The sequence below is a fragment of the Helianthus annuus genome, chromosome 2, assembly GCF_002127325.2.
Source record: "Helianthus annuus cultivar XRQ/B chromosome 2, HanXRQr2.0-SUNRISE, whole genome shotgun sequence".
Lineage (NCBI taxonomy): Eukaryota > Viridiplantae > Streptophyta > Magnoliopsida > Asterales > Asteraceae > Helianthus > Helianthus annuus.
Genome location: NC_035434.2, coordinates 67,347,425 through 67,370,047, shown reverse-complemented (window position 1 = coordinate 67,370,047; position 22,623 = coordinate 67,347,425).

Here is a 22,623-nt window from a genome sequence, read left to right as displayed (position 1 = left end):
ACCAGAAGGTTTCAGTTGGGATATGTTTGTGGATAAGAAGGGAGAGTTTAAAGTCTTCATTGCCAAAATCGTCCGAGAGCCAGATTTGTTTGCTACTTGGATGAAATCGATTGGTGTGAATATGTCTAGTGAAGATGAAAAGTCTGTGTCATCTGAAAGTTCAGACAGTATTGATAAACTTTCAGAACATTCTGGGGATGTTTCTGAAAGTTCAGATGAAGTTTTACAGGGTTTAGATGAGAGTTTATCAAGTTCTGATGAGAGTGTACAGAATGAAATTGTTTCACAAAAAGAAGTTGTATTTGATAAAACACCGTCTGATTCTGGTGTTTCTGACGATGATTCTGAAAAATCTGTACAGTTTGATCAGTCACCAGTTGATAGTAGCAGTGATGTTGAGGAAGAAAAACATATGAATGTTGCTAAATCTCATCTTTCTCCTAAAAGTTTTCATTTCTATTTTGCAGAACAAATGGAGAAACTGAAAGAGAAACAAGCTGCTACGGAACAACAAGCTAAATCTGAAGGTGATATTCAAAACGCTGAGAATGTTGCTGAGAAGATTACTGAGGTTGTGAAAGAAAAAGAAAAGGTGATTGAAGAAGAAAAAGTGGTTGAAGTTATTAAAACAATCGAAGTTGAGAAGATTGTTGAAGTGGTCAAGCCGTGTGAGAAGTGCTTGGAAGCTTGTAAGAATTGTGCATCAAAAGATGACATCATAGCTGAGTACGAGAAAAAGAAGGAGCAGTTATTGTTCAACCTCAATTATGTGAAGGAATCATATGACGTGTTGAACAAAACAGTAACCGGTCTCCAAACGACAAACTCAGAAAGAGAACAGGCGCTGACAATAATGAATGCAACTTTGATGTCAAAGCAAAAAGCTATAAATTTCTACATTGAAGAGAGTGCCAAATGGATGCAAGAGTTGGAAACTGGAAAGATCGAAAATGAGAGAATTAGACGATTATTGTTAAGCTATACTACTTCTGATTATCTCATTGATCGTGTTTACCCAACTGTTGCAGGTTTGGAAGCTTTTCAAGACGAGAAGCCAAAGAAGAAGAAAGACTGTGGTAAGAAACCGACTGTTAGCTATAACAAGTGTCCGCCTCCAATTTGGGATGGGTATTCTCCTAGGAAACCAAATGAGGAGCAACTTGAGAAAGCAGTCAATATAAAGTTAAAAACCGACACAACTGACGTTTTACCAGACAACATTGATGTCACGTTTACCTCGTCTGATACTGATCATGAGTCTGTTCTAATCAAAAAGGTGGTCGATCAGGTGTTGGATACTGATGAGGAGTCTGAGTTGAAATCTGGGTCTGAAGAGTTAAAGTCGTCATTCAACAGTCAAAATTCGTCGGAAAAACGGTGTTATAGTAAAGAATTTTTACTGTCAAAGGCAGATTTGAATGATGAAACATTCGAAGTTGTGTATACTTTGAATGGTTCGGACAAATTATATAACAATAAGGAGTTCCCAATAATGAGTATTAAAACGGAACTAATAAACAAAACTTTCAAACTTATAGGGGTGAATATTCCAGAATTAAAGGTTTTGAAAAGTTTTGAAAAATCTAAAAAATATACTTCTAGAATTCAGCAACGTTTAAACAAGAAAAAAGGTTACAACTCTGGTCCTGGTTTTCCAAAGAAACCTAATCAGAATCGTAGCTACAAAAAGAAGGGTCTTGGTTTTGTTCCACCAGAAAATGATAAAAATATGAAAAATTCTAAAACTAAATCTGAATTTGTGTCAGGTGGAAGCTCAGATGAAGAACAGAAGAAACCGTTCTGGAGACAATCTAATAAAGAGTTTCTTGCTGAGAAAAAGAAGAATGGAGATGATATATGTTATCTAAGAGAGACAAGAACCTGTTATAGATGCAATGAAGCTGGTCATATTGCATGGAATTGCTCAAAAAGTGTTCAATCAAAACAGGAAGTTTCTCAGAAGTTGAAAGAGAAAGTTGTTGATGTTGACATACCAACCAATAGACCTAAAATTTTTGAGAATTCAAAATTCGAGGTTGGTGAGTGTTCAAAGAATTTTTACAAAAAGAAAGGAAAAGACAACCAGGTGTGGGTTGTGAAGAAAAGTGAAGTAAATGTCGGCGATGAATCTGGTTCCACAAAGCCAGAAGAGCCACAGGTGAAGAAGAAGATTTCAGTGAATGATGAGGAATTTTCATCATTGAAGTTTGAGGAAGTAAAGAAGAAAGTGGGAAAAACTGAGATTTCTGATCAGTTTTATAAAGAAAAGGATGAATTTGATGTCGAGAAAACATTCAACGGGAATGTTAAAAAGATTTTTGGGAAAATGTTGAGTGGGAGAGCTAAGGGGGTAAAAGATTTTTATGCAACTAAAATGGCAACATACAACCCTACAGCTCAGGAACTAAAGACCATCAAGTCTGAAAAGACTTGGTTGGAAGTTTGTTTTCCATGATAGTCTTAGGACTACGCCAGAGATCCCAAGTTTATATCGTGGATCAGGAATCGGCATCATTCTAGTTTTTGACGTATTTGTTTGAATGATTGTGATTAATGTTTGAATGTTTTGCAGGTTGAAGGACTACGCCGGAGCTTCCAGGTTGGTAAGTGCGAAGCAGGAATCAGCATTTTGATTGGTAAAATGGTGATGTAGACGTAACATTCCTACAAGTGGTAGTTTTTTGGGTATCTACAAGTGGTAATCTTGATCCCACAAGTGGTATTTGTGGTTAAATTTTGAGATGTTTGTATACTTTGAAGAGGTTACATTTACAAGTGGTACAGAAGGTTCTTAAATGAAAATGGTAAATCAGGGACATTAAATTGTACTTGATTTACTATTCATGGCAAAAGATAGACAAGATGATGAACCACATCCCCGTTTAAAAAAAAATAGACCTACAAGTGGTTGTTATCAACACAAATTCATATTCCGGAAAAGTCATTTTGATTAAAACAAACTTAAGTGTTTTGAAATCTAAATGGGAAAATGGTTTGTGATAGGGGGAGTTCAGATTGTTTATGCCTAGTGAATGGCGATTTGATGTGATTCAGTGTCAGTTGTCAAGTTTCTGTATAGTTTGTTTTACTTTTTATGTTTTTAGTGGGTCAAGAAGTTTTCAAATTTTCTTTAAAATGTGTTTGCATTTTAGGGGGAGTAGGGAAATTTCAGAAAATCCAAAAACATTTGAAATTTTGAAAAAGCCAAAAACATGATAAAATTCAAAAATGAGTTTTGTTGCGAAAAAGAGGAAATGATAGTACATCAGTGGACTATCACGGCACGCTAAAGAATTGAAAAGTTTAAAAAGTGTTAAACAATCTTACTGCGGATGTGTCAGTAGATTTTCGCACATTTAGTAAACTGAAACGAGATATAAACCTAATTCAAACTTGCTTGATTCGTGGGTAACTATTCTTGAATATATGGGTAACCCCCGAAATCTTGTTTGAAAGGTCCCATATTCTGAGATACTAGGTCTTTATACTCAGTGATATCTGGGGTATTATCCCGGGACTTCTGCTGTATGGAAATACTGACCTAGTCCCCGGATAATACTTTTTGCTAAAGCTTTGAAACATAAGCTTCGCCCTCAGCATGCTGATGAAACAATAAAATTGATAGTCGCTGCTGTTGAAATGCAAAAGATCCTCTAAAGGGGACCCACCAAAAGTCGAGCCGTCATCTCTCTGCTGAACAGAAGTTCTGACCTGAGCTCTCACGGTTTCGCATCTAACCCCTTTACAGATATCAGCTGTGGTATACTCACCTGTAAGACTGAATATTTGGGATCTGGATACAGGAGTATATTCAAGTGGAGTGATACACAATTAAGTTTAAGTCTGTAAAACATTAATATCGTATCTCGAATCGATTGAAATTTGTGTTGAGAATTTAAGAGGACAAACATACTGACAATCTATGTAAATTATTTAAAGCTTAAAATGAAATCAAGCTTAACGGTGCTTGTGATTTGTCTCATGAACTGATATGATCCTCTTGCACAAACTCACAAAAATATTGATTGTAAATATTACATTTCTATATGTTTGTATTTTCATGTGGTGTCAGAAAATATCTCTCAGAAAATCCAAAAAGATTTTGTGGGTGTTTTAGCATAATTTTTGAAAAAGTCAAAAAGATTTTTGACAACTGATGTTGAAAAACTGATTTTCAAAATTCTGAGTGCTAAACATGATGAACAGAATTTGAGAGGGAGTGATTGTGTAAATCAAACTGTTTTTGTTAAATCTAACCTTCTTCAAGTGGTTCATCATAGATAGTTCAGAGAGTCATGTGATGGTACAAAATTGTTTGAAATATTTGTGAAAGAAATTTATTTCAGGGTTAAGATTGTACAGGTAGCCAGGTTGATCAATCCTGAAAGAATGATTAGAGTCAGATTCTGATCCTGAAGATCACGTCTGTTGTTAATGCTGATGAACTTAAGGAATCAAGAGATCTGATCAAGAGAATTAGAGTGTTTTTAGAGCCAGGTTATTTGATTCCGAAAACCTGTGAAGATCAGACAACGATCCTGAAGATGTTACTGAAGAACAAAAGAATGCCAGTAAATCGAGAGGGGGAGTCTAAAGATAGAGAGAAAGAGAAAGCCCAGAGACTGATCTAGACTGAAGGTGTGAAGACACAGTTTTATAGTCAAGGTGTGTTGGCGACTCCATCAACATCTGAGGGGGAGTCTGTTAGTGCACTACATCTGTTGATTACGTCTAAGTGTCTAGGATCAGGTCTTATATCGTATTGTATAGCATAGGGCACGAAATACGAGAAAACAGGAGTCTGTATAGGTTTTATAGGCTAGGATCGCTCATGGGGTCATAGGGAATCTGGACCGCTCATTTGGCAGTGTGGGCCGCTTATGTGAACGTGTCTGGACCGCTCATATGAACATGTGACATATGAGCGGACCCAAACCACTATATATAGGGGTCTTTAGGGCGATCCACATAAGATGTATGTGAAATTCCACGCCGAAGCTCTGCCGGTGTGAAGACTGAGCTGTAAAACGTTTCATATCAATAAAACAAGCAGTTAGAAAGGAGAATAAGCTACTTCTACTTGTATTTCTTATTATTCCGCATCTGAAACGCAAGAGATAACCTCTAAACGACTCGTTCGGGTCAGCATACGATCCTACATTACGCTCGAAGGGTATTCTGACTCGGATTTCGGATGCTGCAAAGTCAATGCAAAATCAACAACTGCAGGATGCCAGTTCTTTGGACCTTGGTTGGTTACCTGGCAGTGTAAGAAGCAAACGTCTGTGGCGCTATCCACATGTGAACCGGAGTACGTATCTGCTAGCAGTTGCTGCTCTCAGATCCCGTGGAAACAGCAACAGATGCGCGACTACGGTTTGCAGTTTCTTAACACACCTCTCTTTGTTGATAATGAGGCCGCAATAAATATAACAAAAAATCCAATACATCACGCTAAAACTAAACATATAGAAATTCGACATCACTTCATCCGAGATTGCTTCGAGAAGAAGTTGATTCGAATTGAGAAAATCCACACCGACGAACAGAAAGCTGATTTACATACCAAAGCTTTTGACAAAACACGTTTTAAATATCTTTTAAAACTGAACGGTATGATGCTTCTTTCGGTGTCGGATGGCATTATTGGCGTTGATGAAGGTACTGTTGTAGATGAAGACGAGAAACAATCTGCAATGGTTTGTCGATTTTTTACTTGTTTTGGTATTTAGGGGGAGTAAATATTTTCAGAAAATACAAAAACAGTAAAAATTCAAAAATACAAAAACATGATAAAATTTCAAAATCCAAAAACAATAGAAAACTGAAAAAGAGCTTGTGTAAAAAGGGAAAATGATAGTACATCGGCTTGACAGTTACAGTACGCTAAAGATTTGTAAAGATTAAAAGTGTTAAACAGTCTCACCGATGATGTGTCGATAGGTTTTTACACATTTAGTAGGTTTGTTCGGGATATAAACGTAAGCAAGTTTGAACAGTACTTGTTTTGTGGGGAACACTACTTGGATATATAGGTAACCCTTGAAATCTTGTTTGAAAGGTCCCTCTTTCTGAAATACTAGGTCTTTATACTCAGTGATATCTGGGGTATTATTCCGGGACTTCTGCTGAATGGAAGTTCTGACCTAGTCCCCGAATAATACTTTCCGCATTGCTTGAAACATAGCACCACCCTCAGCAAATTGATGAAACAATAAAATTGATAATCATTGCTGTTGAAACAAAAGATCCTCTAAAGGGGACACACCGAAAGTCGAACCGTCATCTCTCTGCTGAACGGAAGTTCTGACCTGAGCTCTCACGGTTTCGCATCTAACCTCTTACAGATATCATCTGTGGTATACTCACCTGTAAGACTGAATATTGGGATCTGAATACGGGATTATGTTTAAGAGGTGGGACACATGAATGAGTTAAGTTCTTAAAACACCTAATTCGTATCCTGAGCAGATAGAAAATTGTGTGAAAATTTAAAATGGATCAGTACATCGATAATCTATGTGAATTGTTTAATTCTGAGTATGAAATTAAAGCTTAAACGGTACTAGTGACTTGTCTGATAGCTGATATGATTCCCTAACACGCTCACCAAAAATATGTTTGTAAATAGTTTATTTTCTTTACATTCTGCAATTTAAGTTCCTGTATTTCATTTCTAGTTTAGAAACTTTATTAAAAATCCAAAAAGATTTTATTTCTGCTTTATTTTCCGACAAACCAAAGTGGAGAGTTGATCGTTGGATTCTCAAAGATGAAGCAGATGCAGGAAATTTCTGGATTGAAGAATGAGGAGAGCTTATCTTGATAAAGTTTGATTGTAGAAAAGTCTAAAACAAGTTCATTAACTTGATGCTTGTTATTTTCAGAAAATGTTTGAAAATTTCTTAAACAAAATCAGTTGTTTGTCAAAGATCAACCAAGGTCATTAACTTGGACTTGGTAGATTAATTGAGTAATCAAGGGTCATTAACTTGGACCTGAATACTTGAGTGGATTTCAAAACTGATGAAAAGTTGAAAGTTTTTGTTAGTTAGTATAGTTTGTAATGTTATTTGTTTGAGTAACAGATTGTGGATTTCATCATCCCCATGGCATCAAAGTGCTGAAGTTTGAACCAGATCAAGATCCTATATCCCAGCATATCGAGAGGGGGAGTTTGTGAAAGGGGGAGTCTAGAGTCTGGATCAACAGTCAAAGGGGAGATTGAAGATGGAGCTAGGTTGAGATCCTGAATCTGTGCAGAGAGAGTTTTTAGAATGTGAAGACAAAGTTGGAAAGAGACAAAGACTGAAGACTCGACGCCGAAGACTTCGTCAACATCCAAGGGGGAGTCCGTTGGTGCATCAAATGTCTGTTTACTACGTCTTAATCGAGTCTCAGGTCTAGATAGGTTGTTTAGAGTTGGAAAACATGATAAGTGGGTTATTGTATGTAATTCCGCTTGAAATGACTTGTTTTTCATTTCAAGCGAAATCATGTGTCTTGTAATTCCGCTCGAACCACACTAGTTATTCCGCTCGAGTGAATATTGGTGATTCCGCTTGGACAGTTCAAGCGAAATCAGATTTCGCTTGGGATTGTTATGTCAGTTCAAGCGGAATCTTGAGCCCTATAAATAGGTGAGTGTTCAAGTCAGTTGTAACGGTTCGAGCGAAATTAGTGTCGAGGTGCTGTTGGATTTTTGTCAGAATTCATTGTAATAGACTCAGAAAAGCAGTAATAGAAAGAAATTGAAAGGATACAAGATGTTTGACGTTGTTTACTTTGATTCCGCCTCTGTAAACGATGATGAACTGCTCATACTGACTGTTTAGGGTCATGGAAACGGTCCAACAAAGGTCACTTCAAGAGACACTGCCCACAGTTAAACCAGAATCAGAATCAAAACAACAACCAAGGGAATGGAAACACCAATGTGGGAAACAATGATAACAACGGTGCTAGGGGTCGTGGGTTCGTGTTGGGTCAGGGTGAAGCAAGGAATGATCCTAACGTGGTGATGGGTAAGTTCCTTCTCGGCGACTTTTATGTTACTGTTTTATTTGATTCGGGTGCCGATACCAGTTATGTGTCTCTAAAAGTTAGTCAAATGCTCAAGCGCACACCAACACTTTTGAACACCAAGCATGTCGTAGAATTAGCAAATGGTAAAAGTCTAGAGGCCACACACATAGTTCAGGGTTGTAATCTTGTCCTCGCTAGTCAAACCTTCTCTATCGATCTTATTCCTATGGTTCTGGGTAGTTTTGACATCGTCATTGGGATGGATTGGTTATCCCAACAGCAGGCAGAGATTCTATGCAAAGAGAAGATTGTACGAATTCCCCGTTCCGGTAAAGAACCTCTCGAAATTCAGGGCGACAAGAGTGGTGCTGTGGTGGGCATCATCTCCTTTCTTAAGGCTCAGAAGTTTTTGCGCAAGGGCCACACCGCTATCTTAGCACCTGTTACTGACACATCAACGAAAGAGAAGAGATTAGAGGATATTCCAGTAGTACGCAACTTTCCTCATGTGTTTCCTGAAGATTTACCTGGGCTACCGCCTCATCGCCAGGTCGAATTCCAAATCGAGGTAGCCCCTGGAGCAGCACCAATAGCTCGTGCACCGTATCGCTTAGCTCCATCAGAATTGGAAGAACTATCTACACAACTACAAGAACTCTTGGATAAGGGTTTCATACGTTCTAGCTCTTCGCCTTGGGGAGCTTCAGTGTTGTTTGTGAAGAAGAAAGACGGTACCTTCCGTATATGCATAGACTACCGCAAACTAAACAAGGTGACTGTGAAGAATCGCTATCCTCTTCCACGCATTGATGATTTGTTCGATCAACTGCAAGGGTTGAGCTACTACTCGAAGATTGATCTGAGGTCAGGCTACCATCAACTGAGAGTCCGGGACGAGGACGTCTCCAAAACTGCATTTAGAACTCGCTACGGCCATTACGAGTTTCTGGTCATGCCATTCGGGTTAACAAACGCGCCTGCAGTCTTCATGGATCTTATGAACAGAGTGTGCAAGCCTTACTTGGATAAGTTTGTTATTGTATTCATCGACGACATTCTGATCTACTCTAAGAGTCAGGAGGAACAAGAGCAGCATTTACAACTCATTTTGGAACTCCTTCGAACAGAACAGTTGTACGCCAAGTTTTCAAAATGCGACTTCTAGCTTCGTGAAGTCCACTTTCTAGGCCACGTGGTAAACAAGGATGGGATTCATGTTGATCCATCCAAGGTAGACTCGATTATGAACTGGCCTGCACCTCGCACACCAATGGAAATTCGCCAATTCTTGGGTTTGGCAGGTTACTACAGGAGGTTTATCAAGGATTTTTCCAAGATTGCGCACCCTCTCACCTCACTAGCGCAGAAGGGCGTTACTTATCGATGGGGTAATGCACATGAATCAGCATTTCAGCACTTAAAGGATAGACTTTGCAGCGCACCTATTCTCTCATTGCCATAGGGCACAGACGATTTTGTAGTTTATTGCGACGCGTCAATTCAGGGTCTTGGGTGTGTGTTGATGCAACGTGACAAGGTTATTGCTTATGCGTCACGCCAACTTAAGGTTCACGAAAGGAACTACACTACACATGATCTAGAGCTGGGAGCTGTTATTTTCGCGCTCAAGATATGGAGACATTACCTGTACGGTACCAAGTGCACCATCTACACCGATCACAGGAGTCTCGAACATATCTTCAAATAGAAGGAACTAAACATGCGACAACGTCGATGGGTCGAGTTTTTGAACGATTACGAATGCGCAATAAAGTACCATCCGGGCTAAGCCAATGCTGTGGCTGACGCTCTCAGTCGAAAGGATACTGCACCGAAACGCGTGCGAGCGTTACAACTCACCATCCAGTCTAGTCTTCCTGCACAGATACGAGATGCTCAGGTAGAAGCATTGACACCAGAAAACGTCAGGGCTGAAGCCCTACGCGACTCAAGGCAACGGTTAGAACAAAAGGAAGATGGCGCCTACTATGTAACAGGACGCATCTGGGTCCCACTCTATGGCAATTTACGAGAGCTTGTAATGGATGAAGCACATAAGTCTCGTTACTCGGTACATCCTGGTTCGGATAAGATGTACCACGATCTCAGAACTACGTATTGGTGTGTTGGACCGTGTGCGACCCTAAACAGTCAGTAAAAGGCAGTTCATCTTCATATACAGAGGCGGAATCAAAGTAAATGAAGTCACACAGTTATATCCTCTTAATTTCCTCTCTATTAATGCTTTCTGAGTCAATTACAATGATTTCTGACAAAAATTCGGCAGCACCTCGACTCTAATTCCGCTCCAACCGATACTGAATGAGATCACACATCATGTATTTATAGTAGTGCTGATTCCGCTTTAAATGGTTTGAGCGGAATCACCATGTGATCATCTCAAGCGGAATTAACAAGTTCTTTTGGAGCGGAATCACCTATTAGCATTTGGAGCGGAATCACCACTTGACACTCTGGAGCGGAATTACAATGAAACCTGATTTCGCTTCAAATGACATGAATGTCATTTGGAGCGGAATTACACTCTAAGACCCTATTCTTGATTTCCGAGCTCCAATCTAACCTATCTAGACCTAAGACTCGATTAAGACGTAGTTTACAGACATTCAGTGCACTAACAGACTCCCCCTTGGATGTTGACGAAGTCTTCGGCGTCGAGTCCTCAGTCTTGGTCTCTTTCCAACTCTGTCTTCTCATTGTAAAAGCTTTTTCTTCACACAGGTTCAGGATCTCTTCCTGGCTCTATCTTCAGTCTCCCCTTTGACTGTTGATCCAGACTCTAGACTCCCCCTTTCACAGACTCCCCCTCTCGGTATGCTGGGATCTAGGGTCTTGGTCTGGTTCAAACTTTGACTTTATAAGCCATGGGGATAATAAAATCCACAACCTGTTACTCAACTAAAGAACATTACAAACTATTGATTTTCAACATTAAATCACAATATCTATCAGTTTAGAAATCCACTAAAGTATTCAGGTCCAAGTTAATGACCCTGATTACTCAATTAATCTACCAAGTTCAACTTAATGACCTTCGTTGATCATTGACGAATCAAACTGATTTTTGTTTAACATTTTCAAACATTTTCTGAAAATAACAAGTATCAAATTAATGAACTTGTTTTGACTTTTCAACAAACAATTTTCATCAAGATAAGCTCTCCTCATTCTCCAGTCCAGAACTTTTCCTGCATCTGCTTCAATCTTCGAGAATCCAACAATCAACTCTCCACTTTGGTTTGTCGGAAAATAAAGCAGAAATAAAATTTTTTTTTGGATTTTAGTAAAGTTTCTAAACTAGGAAATGAAATACAGAAACTTAAATTGCAGAATGTAAACTATTTACAAACATATTTTTGGTGAGCGTGTCAGGGAATCATATCAGCTATCAGACAAGTTACAAGTACCGTTAAGCTTAATTTCATACTCAGAATTAAACAATTCATGTAGATTGTCGATATACTGATCCACTTTAAATTTTCACACAAATTTCAATTTATTCTGGATATGATTTAGATGTTTTAAGAACTTAACTCATTCATGTGTCCCACCTCTTGAATATACTCCCGTATCCAGAATCCCAATATTCGGTCTTACAGGTGAATATACCACAGATGATATCTGTAAGGGGTTAAATGCGAGGGCCGTGAGAGCTCAGGTCGATACTTCCGTATACGCAGAGAGATGACGGCTTCGACTTTTCGGTGTGTCCCCTTTAGAGGATCTTTTGTTACAACAGCACACGATTATCATTTTGCAATGTTTCATCGTTTTTTATGCTGAGGGTGGTGCTATATTTCAAGCAATGCAGAAAGTATTATTCGGGGACTAGGTCAGAACTTCCATTCAACAGAAGTCCCTGAATAATACCCCAGATATCACTGAGTATAAAGACCTAGTATTTCAGAATAAGGGACCTTTCAAACGAGATTTCAGGGGTTACCTATATATCCAAGTAGTGTTCCCCACGAATTACGCAAGTTTGAAATTTTAGGTTTATATCCCGAACAAATCTACTAAATGTGTAAAAACCTATCGACACATCACCAGCGAGACTGTTTAACTCTTTTAAAATTTACAAATCTTTAGCATACTGTAACTGTCTAGCCGATGTACTATCATTTTCCCTTTTTACACAAGCTCTTTTTCAGTTTTCTATTGTTTTTGGATTTTGAAATTTTATCATGTTTTTGTATTTTTGAATTTTTACTGTTTTGTATTTTCTGAAAAATATATCTACTCCCCTAAATACCAAAACAAGTAAAAAATCGACAAACCATTGCAGATTGTTTCTCATCTTCAGCCACAACAGTACCTTCATCAATGCCAATAATGCCATTCGACACCGAAAGAAGCTTCATACCGTTTAATTTTAAAAGATATTTAAAACGTGTTTTATCAAAAGCTTTGGTATGTAAATCAGCTTTCTGTTCGTCAGTGTGGATTTTCTCAATTCAAATCAACTTCTTCTCGAAGCAATCTCGAATGAAGTGATGTCGAATTTCTATATGTTTAGTTTTAGCGTGATGTACTGGATTTTTTGTTATATTAATTGCGGCCTCATTATCAACAAAAAGAGTGTGTTAAGAAACTGCAAACCGTAGTCGCGCATCTGTTGCTGTATCCACAGGATCTGAGAGCAACAACTGCTAGCAGACACGTACTCCGCTTCACATGTGGATAGCGCCACAGACGTTTGTTTCTTACACTGCCAGGTAACCAAGCGAGGTCCAAAGAACTGGCATCCTGCAGTTGTTGATTTTGCATTGACTTTGCAGCATCCGAAATCTGAGTCGGAATACACTTCGAGCGTTCGCCTTTTCTAGGATACCACAACCCCAATGTTGGAGTTCCTTTCATGTAGCGAAATATCCTCTTCACAATAATCATGTGCGAAGCTCTCGGGTTAGATTGATATCTTGCTGCGAGGCACGTTGGGTACATGATATCAGGACGTGAAGCAGTTAAGTACATCAAAGAAACTATCATGGAATGATAGAACGTCTCATCAGCCCTGTCACCGGTGAGATCTGGGTGAATCCCATGATTTGTTGCTAAAGGGGTAGCAGCTGGAGTAGAACTTTACATTCCAAATTTCTCTAGAATATCATGCACGTACTTCGTCTGGTGAATGAAAATTCCCTTAGGTAGTTTTTCAACTTGTAGTCCCAAAAAGAATTTCATCTCCCCCATTGATGACATTTCGAATTTCTGCTTCATAACTGATTCGAAATCTTTGCACAATTTCTCATTCGTTGACCCAAAAATTATATCATCCACATAAATCTGTACGATCAGAAGATGTCCGTCGACCTCTTTAGTGAAGAGAGTGGCATCCACTTTTCCACGAATGAAGCTATTGGCTAGTAGGTGTTGAGACAAAGTCTCGTACCAAGCTCTCGGGGCCTAGTGTAAACCATACAGCGCTTTGTCCAGCAAGTAGACCTTGTTCTTGTGGATTGGATCGGTAAAGCCCGGCGGTTGTCCGACATAAACCTCCTCTTTAACCTTCCCATAAAGAAATGCCGATTTTACATCTAGCTGATATACTTTGAAGTTCTTCCAAGATGCAAACGCCAGAAAAATTCTGATTGCTTCTAGTCGTGCCACAGAAGCATAGACTTCAGTAAAATCAATTCCTTCCTGTTGACTAAAGCCCTGAACAACGAGTCGAGCTTTGTTCCGTACAACAACTCCTCTTTCGTCTCTCTTACATTTAAATACCCATTTTGTATTGATTTTCCTGTGACAATCCGGCAAATCCACTAGCTTCCACACTCCTAACTTTCAAACTGACTCAATTCTTCTTGCATCGCGTTGACCCAAGAATCTTCAGTAAGCGCCTCTTTGTAAGTTCGCGGTTCGATCTGCGAAATAAAACAACTAAATGAAAATTCATTTTGTAGAGGTACTACTGTAGTGTAAAAACATGTAAGGCCCTGGTCAATTTGATGTCTCGTGCGAACGCCTGATTGCAACTCTCCACTGACCAGCTCCTCTGGATGGTATGAAAGAGTTGGTGGCATTACTTCGCTTGGAATATCTACATCGCCTTCCAGATTAGTAACATTCTGATTTGCACCTTATTCACTAATTTGGTTTGTTTGTCTTGAATCCTGAATCTGCTCCCCCTCAGAATCTGACTCACTACAATCAAATATCGGCATATTCTCAGATTCTTGATTTTCATTCTGATCCAACTGATTATCCTGAGCAACTTCATTCTGTTGGACATCATTATGTTCACCAGCATTGCTAGGACCTGCTTCATTATCATTCGAAGTTTGTCGATGTCATCTAGAATACTCAGCTAGGAACCTTTGCTGCAACTCGTACTCTCGCAAAATATCCAACTCATCAAAGAAATCTTCTTCTTCCTCTGATTCTTCCCTCATGTCAAACGAATCCTATAACTTGTCATAATGATAACGCCATGAATCTCCTGGATTCTGCGGCGGCATTGTATAACCTTGACATTCAACATTTGCAGCTTCAATAATCCGCTTCTCACTTGGAACGAAGACACGTCGCATAGGGCTTACATAACCAACAAATATACCCTCAATGCACTTCGGACCAAACTTTCCATGAGGCTCTATAACAGTACAGGGTGACCCGAAAGGTTCTAGATACTTCAAATTAGGTTTGCGGTTATTGATCAACCCAAAACATGTTTTGTTGAACTTCTTGACAGTGAGAACTCTGTTGAGCGTATAGCATGCGGCGGAAACAGCTTCAGCCCAAAAATTTATCGGTAGCTTTGAATCTGCGAGCATTGTTCTAGCCGTCTCGATTAGTGTCCGGTTTTTGCGTTCTGCAACTCCATTCTGCTGCGGAGTGTACGGAGCACTAAACTCATGAAATATACCTCTTTCATCACAAAATTCTTCCATCTTGCTATTCTTGAATTCAGTACGATTATCACTTCGAATTCTTTTGATACGCCTTTGGTACAGATTCTCAATCTTCTTGAACAATGCCATCAAACTATCATAAGTTTCATCTTTTGACTTCAAAAACGATACCCACAAAAATCTGGAATAATCATCAGTAACGACCAAACAATAGTAGTCTCCTGTAATACTTTTGACATTCACAGGACCAAACAAATCCATGCGAAGTCTCTCCAGAGGTCTTGAAACTAAATTGACTTACTTTGTAGGGTGTGACTTTTTCTTCTGCTTGCCTTTAACACAGCTAATGCACTCCCCTTCCAGATGAAAACCTTTCACATGAACACCCAACACTAAATCGTTATGAACCAGGTGATTCATCTTCCGTAGGTGTATATGACCCATTTTCCGGTGCCACAATCTCGATTCTTTCTGAGTTGCACTGGACACAAAACAATGACCCTGACCTGTGGTTGTAGTTGTTACGCTCATATCCAACACATACAGATCATTAACTCTTGGTGCCCTCATGATAATCCATTCCTCATGGATAACAAATCCTGGCTTCAAGATTAAACATTCTTTATCAGTGAAGTGAGTGGTGCACATCCTGTCACAGATCTGTGAGATACTCAGCAGATTAGTCTCCAGCTCAGCAATGTTGTTAACTCTTTCAAACGTCACAATCCCATTGGATAACGTTCCTTCACCAATAATCCTACCACCTTGATTACCCGCAAAACCAACATAACCTCCACTGACATTCTTCACATCATACAACAATGCAGTCTTCCCTGTCATATGTCGAGACGCTCCACTATCCATAATCCATCGTGAAACTAACCTCCGAAGATCATGCACATATCACAAATTGATTTAAAAACACCTTTCAATAAAGATGCTGATTCATGCTTCGCGATCAAGGAAGCTCCGGCAAGTCAGGTTTTCATTCAACGAAGAAAATATCCACCTAAGCCTGACCAGCCTTGGGTGTTACCTTATTGTTTTTTTCTTTCCCATTTTGTTTCTTAAAATTTTTAGCTTGAAGTGGTGGAAAGTTTGTATCATCCACAACTGGGACTGAATTCACCACCTTTTTCTCTTGTGAAGTTGAAGTTTGTTTCTCTTCTTTGGGTTTCCAAATTTGTTGAGATGACGCAACCCGTTTGTAAAATTTGTCATTTTTAATTACCAACTTCTTTACGGGTTCAGTTTTGATCTTGGTGATTTAGTTTTTCAAAACCTTTTTCTCAACAAACATTGGTGCTTTTCCCTTCACGTCATCTTTCTTCTTTTGAGTCTTTACAACATCAGTCTTAGGCTTCAAGTTGGTACACTTTCGTGCAATATGTCCAACTTGATTACATCTGAAACATGTTCGGGTGTCAACTACTCGACTTGTGCCTTCAGACTGAGGTTGTGAAGCTTTCTTTTCAAAGAACTCTTCATTCGATTTCGAAAAAATCTTTTTCTCTTCATCAGATAATGAACTCGAACTATTCACAGACACTTTCTTTTCGACAAACCTTTTGTTTTGAACATTCTTTTTCTGATATGACTTACCACCCTGATAACCACCTGACCAATTGTTTTGGTTGTTGTTATAAAAACGTGGTGGAACAACAGGTTTCTTATAGTAAGCTTTATCTTTTTCAAAATTCATTTGTCTCTTTGTTTGACTCAAACTGTTCACTTCTGACAACTCAACTTCAATCAATTTGAAAACATTTGTTAGCTTGTTCACATTAACATTCTCAATGGGAAACTCAGAATCCGAATACAACTTATCAGATCCCGACATCTTGTACATGACAAGAGTAGATTCATCATTTAAGTTGTTTTTGGACTTTTGTTTCGGAATGTATTTGTCCAAGAAACATCCATCATCTTCAGCTGAATCAGACATCAAAACAATTTCAGCTGTGCTTTTAACAATCTCTCAGATGATGTAGAAGAAAATGTAACATCAATTGAATCGGGAAGTTTAACTTCATTCTCTTCTTCAATTTCAACCAACCCAGATTGCTTTTTCGAATAATTGTCAAGAACTGGTGGTGGAACTTGATGAAAAACCACCCCTGTTCCATCAGAGTAAACATCTTCGCTAGCTTTGTTTTTCCCTATTGGTTTTGGAACAATGTGTTGCAAAACAAAGCTTGCGGAGTTGTAACTCTTTTACTTCAACTGGATTCGCTCATTTTCAATTTCAGCCTCTTGACATTTAAGCTTTAATTTTGCGATTTCATCCAGTTGTTGAGTGATTAATTCTTCTTTTAATCGAAGCACTGTTGTTAGTTGAACATTTTCTTTATATGTTTTATCATTTCTGTCATCATTGTCTTTCATTGTGCTCTCAAGCTTCTCAAACTTTTCAGTGATCTGACGATTTTCAAGAACTAACCTTTCATTTTCATTCCTAACCTTTTCTTGGTCAGTTTTATCATTTTCAATTTTGTTAGTTAATTCTCTTAATCATTCAGTTGAAGCTTTCACCCTTTTATCACGATCAAGAATTTGATCCTCAACGTTTCTGACTTTCGCAGTCAGATCCTCAATTTTCTTACCGTTGAGATAAGTGACTGTGCTACAAACTTTGCATTCCTTGATGCAATTTTTGCAGTCAACATCACCATTGACTTTCTTACCTGACTCAGTCGTTGACGTGTTTGAACTGACCTGGCTTTTAGACTCAGAGACGGATTTAGAATCTACCTCAAGTGCCTTAGCAGCCAGCACCTTGTCAGCCATCTTTCCCAAGTTTTCAGCATTCAACTCCTGTGTCGTGTCAATGATCCCAGTGTCAATCTTCTTTGACTTTTCTTTCACTTCTTTCTCCTTCTCTTCTTTCTCTTTCTCGTCTCCGCTTCCCCACCATTTCTTCTGCCAATAATCATCTTCATCTTTAAACTCTTTGATTATGGTTTCCAAATCAAGAGTGTTATGATCAATAGCAATGTTTCCATAGGGGTCAAGATAACATTCCCTATCTGGATCCCATCTCTTTGCTCTTTTTGCTTCCGAATAGATACCAGATGTTCTGATCAATCTATTCGTGGCCAGCAACTTTCTGTGATTATACTTTTGTTCTTCATTTCTGTTATCTTTCCAAGGAATAGGTTCAGTTTTTGCCATGAAAGCATATCCAACCGCATCTTCTTCAGATAACAACTCACTCCAGTCGTAACCTTCATCGTCTTGGATTACTGCAAGAGCTCTAGATTTCTCTTTGTTATCTTCAATCTGCTTCATTCTTGGTGGCTCAGATTTATTCTGATGATAAATTGCCTTCTTGTAGTAATCTTCTCTGAACGGGTTCTCAGACTCATCAGCATACGCGTTTCGGCATTCATGCTTAAAGTGACCTTTCTGTTTGCACTTAAAGCATGTCACTTTGGACTTGTCAAAGCCCAACTTGGTAGAAGGTCCACCAATATACTTCCTTCCAGTTATCTCCATGAAGCGCTGAGCCCGACGAACTGCACTGGCCATACACCACCTTATGTCGATCAGTTCTATCTCCTCAGGATCAATCTGATCATAATCTTCCTTCGTTAGGTTGGTGTTGCCTATCTTCCCTGCTACAAGACTTTCATAAGATTCTAGCACAGATGCTAAGAAAACCATCTGTTACTTTGCTGACTCCTCGCTGAAATTCTGAGCGTTCTTTAAGTCTACAGCGATGTTGCATTGAAATAAATTCTTTGCATCAGAATGATTTGCAGATGACGAAGATCCACTGTGAAATCCACTGCTTTGACTTTCTTTGTTTGAAGTGTTAGAACTCTCAACAGAAAATGCTGTCTTGGGAGATGTACTCTTTGGCATCATGCTCTTTGGATAATACAAATCCAAGTTCTGCTGGTACGATGAGTGATTGACTTTGTGTGTCTTCTTTAGCTCCAGCTCATGACTTTCAAGTCTCTCAATCAGAAAATCTACAGTCAACACTTCTGGCGGTTTGATTGTATTTTTCAGCATCAACGCATAATATTGCTAATCCATCTCGTCTGGCAACGAATCAAACAATTTGTCAACTAGCTCATCTTGAGTATAGGAAATTCCATGTCTCACCAGTTCCAGCTTCAGGTGCCCAAACCTCTCAGTCATTTTACAAACTGATTCATTCTTTAAACATCCAAACAAATCAAACTCTTTTCTAAGTAGTTTCTTTTTGTTCTTCACTATTTCTGTACTTCCTAAACATTTGGTTTCTAACTTTTTCCAGAGATCTTTAGCAATAGAGTATTCGATCAAAGAGATTATATCTTCTCGAACAGACTGAAATCGCAGTGCAATGCATTTCTGCTCAGCAACAAATGCATCTATTTCTTCAGATGATGTTAAACTTTCACCCCTTTTGCCTCCATCATCGTATCCATTTTTTGAGACTCTTCTAGCTAGGAAAAGCAAAAGCCCTCAACCAATCTTCAAACTTCTTGGCCCACCGACTGTACTCTTCGATAGCCATCAACTTCGGGGGTTTGTTATATGTTCCAAATGCGCTTTCAACTTCCAAAGAATCCGATAATTTTTTCTTTGCATTCGGAGGATTCTCATTTGTGTTGCTAGAAGAAGTATCGTCTCCGGAATTTCCAGCAAAAGCATACATGTCGCTAAATGGGTTCATGAAAATATCATCCATTTTGCACGTACCTGAAAAATCAGCAAACACTTAGAAAATTTTCAAAGTTTTGAAAAACAGTATTTTCGAGCGAAATCAGCTTTCGAGCGAAATCAACTTTCGAGCGAAATCAACAGAATGTGTTCGAGCGAAATCAGATATATTCTGATTTCGAGCGGAATCAGAATTAACTTTCAGGCGGAATCAGACCTGATCTGAATACAAGCGGAATTAGAAACTAACTTTCGAGCGGAATCTGATTTTTATGTCTATACGAGCGAAATCAGCTATTTCGCTCCAAATGTGTAAGTGTATTTCGAGCGGAATTAACTTTTTAGAGCGAAATCTCCGATGACCTTTTCGAGCGAAATCAGGTTTTTAGGTTATTTTTATCATTTTTACTTCGAATTTTAACCTGATTCTTTCTAGGGCTTGTTAATGCTATGTTTTACACAATATACTCAAAATTTAGAACATTTCAACCGTTAGAACTTGTTCAAATCAGAAAAGTATGAGAAGAAGTGAGTAGAAATGAGAAAATCCGGTAGAATCAAGCTGCTATGGTATGAACTCCTCGTCCTGAGCTCTGATACCACTTGTTGGACTGTGTGCGACCCTAAACAGTCAGTAAAAGGCAGTTCATCTTCATATACAGAGGCGGGATCAAAGTAAATGAAGTCACACAGCTATATCCTCTTAATTTCCTCTCTATTAATGCTTTCTGAGTCAATTACAATGATTTCTGACAAAAATTCGGCAGCACCTCGACTCTAATTCCGCTCCAACCGATACTGAATGAGATCACACATCATGTATTTATAGTAGTGCTGATTCCGCTTGAAATGGTTCGAGCGGAATCACTATGTGATCATCTCGAGCGGAATTAACAAGTTCGTTTGGAGCGGAATCACCTATTAGCATTTGGAGCAGAATCACCACTTGACACTCTGGAGCGGAATTACACTCTAAGACCCTATTCTTGATTTCCAAGCTCCAATCTAACCTATCTAGACCTAAGACTCGATTAAGACGCAGTTAACAGACATTCAGTGCACCAACATGGTGGCCTAGCATGAAAGCTCACATAGCAACTTACGTTAGCAAGTGTTTGACTTGTGCGAGAGTCAAGACGGAATATTAGAAACCATCAGGCCTACTCCAACAACCAAAGATATCACAATAGAAATGGGAGGAAATTTCCATGGATTTTGTTACTGGCCTGCCTAGATCTCAACATGGGAATGATACTATTTGGGTGATCGTGGATCGACTCACTAAGTCTGCACACTTCTTGGCTATCAAGGAAACAGACAAGTTCTCTAACTTAGCAGACATTTACTTAAAAGAAGTAGTTTCGAGGCACGGGGTGCCAACCTATATTATTTCCGATCGTGATGCACGTTTTACTTCTGAACTGTGGCAAGCGATACACAAATCTTTTGGCTCACGATTAGACATGAGCACAACTTATCACCCTAAGACGGATGGGCAGTCTGAACGCACCATCCAACCTCTAGAAGATATGCTGCGGGCATGTGTAATCGATTTTGGCAACGGCTGGGAAAACATCTCCCGTTAATGGAGTTTTCGTATAACAACAGTTACCACACCAGCATTCAAGCCGCTCCATTTGAGGCATTGTACCGGCGTAAATGCCGATCACCTCTTTGTTGGGCAGAGGTGGGTGATAGTCAGATCACGGGTCCAGAACTTGTAGTAGACGCAATGTAAAGAATTGCTCAGATATGACAACGAATGGCGGCAGCTCGTGACTGTCAGAAAAGCTACGCTGATAAGCGCAGGAAACCACTCGAGTTCCAGGTTAGGGATCGAGGGCTACTCAAAGTCTCACCTTGGAAAGGTGTAGTTCGTTTTGGCAAACGAGGTAAGCTCAATCCGCGATATGTCGGACCGTTTGAAATCATTGAGAAAATAGGCAAGGTGGCCTACAAACTGAACCTACCAGCAGAACTCGGTGGGGTTCACAACATATTTCACGTGTCAAATCTGAAGAAATGTCTGTCAGATGAGACCCTCATAGTTCCTTTGAAGGAGCTCACTGTCGACGATCAGTTGCGATTCGTCAAGGAACCAGTTGAAATCACGGACCAAGATGTTAAGGTCCTCAAGCACACAAGGATACCTCTTGTTCGAGTTCGTTGGAACTCCCGTCGTGGCCCAGAGTTCACCTGGGAACGAGAAGATCAAATGAAACTTAAGTATCCCCAGTTGTTCAAGAAAAATGCAACCACTACTGAGGCTGAAGCTACTACGGAATTTCGGGACGAAATTCCAAATCAACGGGGGGATGATGTGACACCCCAGGAAAACCAGTAAACCACGCAACTTAACTAGCTTCCTCAGTAACCGCATGCTAAATTTCGGGAGGAAATTTCTTTTAAGTTGGGGATAAAGTGACAACTCGAGTTTTCCAAGATTCCATCTTCGTGTTAATTGCACGTTAATTGTTTAAGTTGTTTGCTTACACGACTTGTTTGCCTTGTAATTGTACACACTTGATGCTTGTTTGATATGTTGTCTATTTAATATGATTAAGGTGGTTATCATGTATTCTTCTTGAAAAATTCAAACTACTTAAACCTTGAATAGGTCCGATGAAACACAAGTGTTTCGCCATAACCCACAACGACGAAACGGAAAGCGTTTCGCCATAACCCATATCGACGAAACAAGGTTGTCTCGTCACAAACATCTTGACGAAACAAGCCATTTCGCCAGCCCAATGATTCGCCGAAGCCCAGTAAAGGCCCAGTCCGTTACGCGGATATTTATCGACTATTCTGGTTCATTTGTTACACTTTTTGGCAATTAGAAACCCTACTCTTCTCTCTCAAAACAACTTGACGGCAACCATCCTCTCCATCTCCAGAAGTCCTTGCATAACCCATCTCATCTCCGGTTAGTTATGTGATAACCCAACTCGATCAGGTTTTAGATTGTTTGTGTATATGATTGTTACCACAACTTGATTTCATTGACTGATTTATGATAATTGTCACGATGTGTATGTATAACGGGATTTAGTTGTTTGATTTGAAGGAT